Raw genomic sequence first — 6,000 nt, forward strand, 5'->3', positions numbered from 1 at the left:
GGAGGCGGCGGACTATGAATTTGGAGGACGCAAATGATTATTGATTTTGGAATCGGATGCAGAAAAATTATCTGAGATGATAAAATTGAAGAATCAATGGTTATGTTAATGCTGATTATTGATGGCTGCGACTCTGATCGATGAAGGCTGGAACCCTAGCGGTGGGTAATAAGCACAGTCGATTGATCTCAGGTGGAGGGGAAGAGAACGAAGGAACGAAACGACCCAAAATAAAAAAACCCAATACTACTGTATATTCAGGTTAAAAACAACAGGAGGATAAGGGCACAATGGTAATATGATCTGCTGTTTGGCCATGCTGTACAATATTTAGAGCAGAAAGCACAGATTTCTACTGCAGAGCAGGTAATGACAAATTTACAAAAGTAGACACCTAATTCGACGTGCCCAGGGACAAAGGTTGATACTATTCAAAACTCTAAGGGTTAAGTGCAGTTTGCACCCCTCAACTATTCATAAATTGAACTTTGCTCCTTAATCTTCTAATTTTTGCAATTAACTACCTTCTACATTTTATTTCTCACGTGATTCAAAAAATGAGGTGACCGGTTTACCCTTAATCTTTTATTGAACTTCCTAAAGTCCCCTCATCACTTTTTCCCTCCTTATTTAGTTTTATGTTCTTAGTTAAACCTAAATTGGCTTTGAGAGAAGCCACCAGATCCACTATGACTAACATTGCCACCTCCACCGTTGGAATAAACTCTTGTTCCACTAAAGGATTCTACCAAACGGCTCTAAACCGTGCCAACACTACTACTACTACCAAACGGTGTATCCGTATATTTAGTGGTGATAGGAAAGAGTCTAGAAAAAGAAAAGAGAAATGACTAAGATCCAGTTTTTTGGTTGAAATACAAATTAGCCACTCTTGCTATCAATCTCATGGACTAAAAAAATAAAAGGGTGAAAGTAGTCTTTATATGATTATGTTGATGTACGTTCACTGTGTTTAGTATACTAATTTTTTTCAACTAAGGAATCCTTTGTACGGTTCTTTTAGTAGATTCTTTTGATTGGACTTTTATAAAGGAAAAAAACCAATATGATTCTAAATAGAATTGAGGGAAGCTTCTTGAATGGAAGTTGGTTGAAAGAAACTAGGAGTTGTAAAGATCCATTGAAGCCAGTGGTAGGTTTTCATGAGGATATGGTGTTTCTTTTCAATTAAAAATCTATTTTTTTGAAATCTCGGGCAAGAAGTAATAATCTTCCATTTCTTTAGTATCCAATAAGATTTTTTTTAAAAAAATTTGGAGTAGTTGGCCCAGTAAGTTTTATTGTTCACAATTTACTCTTTTGGTTTGATTTGGGGATTTTTCTTCTCTCTTTAATCTAGGCAAGAATTAATGATCTTCTATTTCTTTTAAATTTTTTTGTCATCGAGATGCTTTTCTTTTTCACTGGTAATTCTCTATTTTGATTTGCATTTTTAATGTAAAGATTCTTTCTTATGTAATTGGTGGATTTTTTTTCTCTTTTATCTTTTCTTTAGTTCTTGTTTGGCAGCATATTTGTGGTGCCTTAATTATGTGAGCTTTGGCCTCTATCATGATAAAAATAAAAAAAAAAGCATTTTGGGCTAAAGAAGAAGAAGGGTAGAAAGGATCTTTCACTAATTAGTTGCTGGAAGAAATTTGCTTTGATTTCTCGAAATTTGGATTATTGCAGTGCATTGCTAAAAATCAAAGGGTAAAATATAATTAACCCTTCGGTGGTTTCTAAGCCACATAACTCCCCGTAATTTTAAAAACTATACATAACTCCCATTTGATTTCAGTTGAAGTGTCAAACAAACGGAAATCATCTATCATCACGATACATGGGTGAAAATGTCCAAATTACCCCAATATAAATACTAAAAAGGGTCAAATGAAATTAGAGTTTTTGCGAGCTTGGTCTTCATCATGGGAAACCGAGAGAAAAAATACTCATGATTGAAGGAGAAAAAGTTTTAAAACCAAAATAAAAAACACTAGATCCGCTATTGAAGATCATAAAATAGCTGTGGAAGACTATCACAAATGTTGTTGCTCTGTCTGGTAAATATTTCGACATCAACTTTAGAATCTGAAATGCACTTGCGTATTTTGAATAGAAATAGTACTATTGTGTGTTGGAAATCTAATGAATCAAATGATTATGACAATTAAGGGGTGATTAGTTTCAAGTTTTTTTAATTTGGGATAAATAGTATTATCATGTTTAAGCAAAGAGTTTTATCGGCTAGGATTCAACTTATGGGTTAAAATTGGGTTTACAAAAATGTATGTGGGTTCTAAAATCGTTGGGATTATAGATAAATATGGGTAAAATATGTTTTTGTTAGTTTGAAAAAATGTTGATTAGTATCAGATATGGATGACACATACATTTGGCAATTTTAAAAATTTTATCATTGTCATTAGATATCTCTAAAGTATAATTTGGTCAGTATGTCATTCTCATATTGTGGCCAGATATATATAGTGTGATTTGGTTGCCAATAAAATTTTGGTAATTTGGGCAAAGACTAATCCTCGCTTGTCGGCTTGTTGGCCATCATATGATGTGAGAACCCCGAAAAAAAATATATATAAATACCATTCTGTAGATCATTTGCATTTCTTTTAACTCTTTAATAAATTTTAGCATTAATTTCCCTTGTCTGCTTATAAGACCGTAAAAATAATTTTGTGTGAGAAATAATATAATTTTCACAAGTTATGAATTTTCTTGATTTTGCTAGACTAAATTAATACATCCGGAGTTAGAATAAATTATCGCCTTAAAATAAAATGCTAAAATACTTAGTTTTCTTTATGTTAAAAATTAACGCTACCTGAGTAGATTAATTATATAAAATTTCTTGAATTTCAATATTAATCCTAATTAGCGAATAGTGTTAAATACTAGTAAGAATTTTCACGTTAAGACCAGAACCAATAAATTTTATGTGCAAAATAAAATAATTGTGCTAAGCCATTTAAATTTCTAGTTTTGTTTCATTAAATTCATATTTCGAAGGTAAATTATTTCATTGATTTAACGATTAGACCTCTTTGAATTCCGATGGCTGATCGTAAGTGTTAATAATGATTAAGTTAATAAATGTTGATATAAATGGATAAACGAATATCAAGAATGTCAAATCTTTATATTAAGGTCAAACTTGATTTTAATAGTTTAAATAATAAAGGAAGTATGATAAGTGATCACTTACAAATTATTAATTTGCTCAAGAAATAGGCCATCTTGTTTAAATGTCCCGTTTCTTCAGGAGAATGGATTTTGTCTTTGAATAAATATGTAAACACAATTTTAAAATCGCAAACACGTTAAATGTGCAAAATATCGAGTATTCTCAAATTGGACTACGTGAATATATTTTACTCTATGTACTAAACTTATTAGTTTTGCTACTTTAAATTCATATTTCAATTGTAAACTATTTCTTTGACCTAACAATTAATCTCTCTGAACTCTAGTATTGTAATTAATTGTTTTGAATTAAAGTATGAAGATAATGTTTATGTAATAAATAATATAATTGTAATCAATATTGAATTATTCAGTTTTGTTATACTAAAAGTAATAATTCTTGAGCGATATTAAGTTTACTCTCTAAAAAAATAAATTCCTTAATTTGCAATAGCTAACTTTATTACGAATAAGATTAAGGGTATACTGAAACCTTAGTATTAAGATGCAATCGATAAATTTTGGACAAGAACGATATAAGTATCCTAGATATACTTAGGACGTAAGACTTACGATAATTAAGGTCTTGTAGGACTAGGGTACAATTCGACGTTTAAATCACACTTGGGGATTATTGTTGGAAATAAGATTAGAATTGAGAGTTTAGTCGAGGTTAGGGAGCAAGGTGAAAAGACCAAAGTGCCCTTCACAATTTCACAAAACCTCCATTTCACCACAACCTCACCATGCACGGCCAAACACTCCCTCTTACAGCCTTCCACTGCCGCCCCAATTAGCCAACCACAACTTCACCAATTCTACAAGCAAACCAAATCCTACACTCCACCAATTCTGCCCACAAACATCTCCATAACCACGGCACCACTTCATTCATTCCACTTCACATATCAAACCACAGCTGCACCTCACCTTCATTGTAGCATCCGAGAGCAAGTGAGTGAGAGCTGCTCCTCGTGAGTATCGACCAAAGGAAGAAGCCGCGAGCTACAGTTCCATTTCGTTCCTGCCCTGTCCGTAAGCTGAGGGAAGAGATCAGGGAACCATCAACTCCATTTGCACCAAACTTCACGGCTGCAACATCACCAGCTTCCACCTACATCAGTTGAAGCCACTACACCAAGCCAGAATCATCAAACCTGCCGTGTGTGTGAGAGCCGAGAGGGAGCAGAGATTTTTTCAGAATTTCGTGTGTGAACTAGCTTGCTGTGAGGTAAATTTTTCTGGAATAAAAATGGATGATCAGAGGTGGCTTAAGCTAGCTGTGGCCTTGCATGTGTTAATTTGTGTAATCAAATGATGAAACCAAAGCTGTGGAAAATTCTGTTTTGGGCAAACCATTTCTGCCGAGAAGCTGATTGAGCAATGCAGCTTAATTTGTGTTTTTCGGTGATAATTTGAACTCTTAAATGTCTTTAGCTGGGGTAAAACTTGATGATTAAGACCATGCATGTTGATTGTGCCTGCGGATGATAATGGCAAGGATTAAGGAAATTCTGTTTTAAGGGGAAAATGTCTTAGCCGAGAAACTGATTTGAATTGCAGTCCTAATGTGTTTTCCGGAAATGATTTGAGCATGCATTAGTGACTAATTAATCAAACCTTGGATGATTATTAAGATTAGGGTCAGGCATGAATTTAATTAGCCTGGATTACTTTGGAAATAAAAATGAAACAGAACTTGTTGCATGCATACTCATTCGAGTGTAGTCTCACCAATTTCTGGAAATGTGATAGTGTTTTGTTGCTGCCGAGCTGAGTTATCTGGACTGACTTGTTAGCTAATTAACTCAGAAATTGGGCATGTGAGAATCTAAGGGAAAAAAAAAATAAAAGGGCTTCAATCGAAAATAATATCGGGTGACGAACTAGGAGATTAGAAAATTCTGTTTTGGTTGTGAATGATTTGTGCCGAGGGGATGGATTGGTAATGCATCTATAAATTCTGTTTTCCGTGAAAACCTGAACATTCATGTGTAACTAGCCAAGTGAAGCGTAATGATTAGGATGTTAGGACCCTGCATGTTAATTTTATGAAGTTGATTAATGAATTAAGGCACCTAGAAAATTCTGTTTTGCTGAGCATGATTCTGCCGTGAATGTTTATGATGGGAGGTACTTAACTTGTCTAATTTTGACATGCTGTGACTAGAATCCTAATTATTCAAGTGAAGATAAAATGCTTAGGGGCCTGCATGTTGAGTTACACGATTGGGCAATGAAACTAGGAACTTGGAAAAATTCTGGTTTTGTGAATTGAAATGAACTGAGAATTTCCGAGACCTTGAATCTGATATTGATTGCGCAATCTGTCTTACAGTGATGTTATGAGTTGATTTGTATGATTAACTAGTTAACAATGTGTTAATTAAAGTTGCATGAGTTTTTTTTAACTTGACTAACCAAGAAAATAAAATGAAGGCAGAAAAATTGTTTCATGATCTATCATCCGAACTTAGTAGATATAAATTCTGCATTTGTGTTTGATGAATACGGTTATAGTATGAACCTGGATTTGTTTTGGAAGTCTTTACTAGCTAGCTACAAGTTTTCAAGAACTAATAGAGTACCAAAAATCCTGTTTTAACTAAAGAAAATTCTGTTTTGGAATCATTGCTATTGCTGGAATTCCTTTGTGAATTACCCTTAACTTGAACCTGCAAATTTTGAAGATTTTAACGGTGGTTTAGCTTTAACTCCTGAATGGAAATTGTGCATTGTTTAGCTAAGTCATTGCATGAGAATGTGAGAGCTTAATAGCCTACTTCACCCGAGCAAATG

The sequence above is a fragment of the Coffea arabica genome, chromosome 7e (genome assembly GCF_036785885.1).
Source record: "Coffea arabica cultivar ET-39 chromosome 7e, Coffea Arabica ET-39 HiFi, whole genome shotgun sequence".
In the NCBI taxonomy this organism is placed as follows: Eukaryota; Viridiplantae; Streptophyta; class Magnoliopsida; order Gentianales; family Rubiaceae; genus Coffea; species Coffea arabica.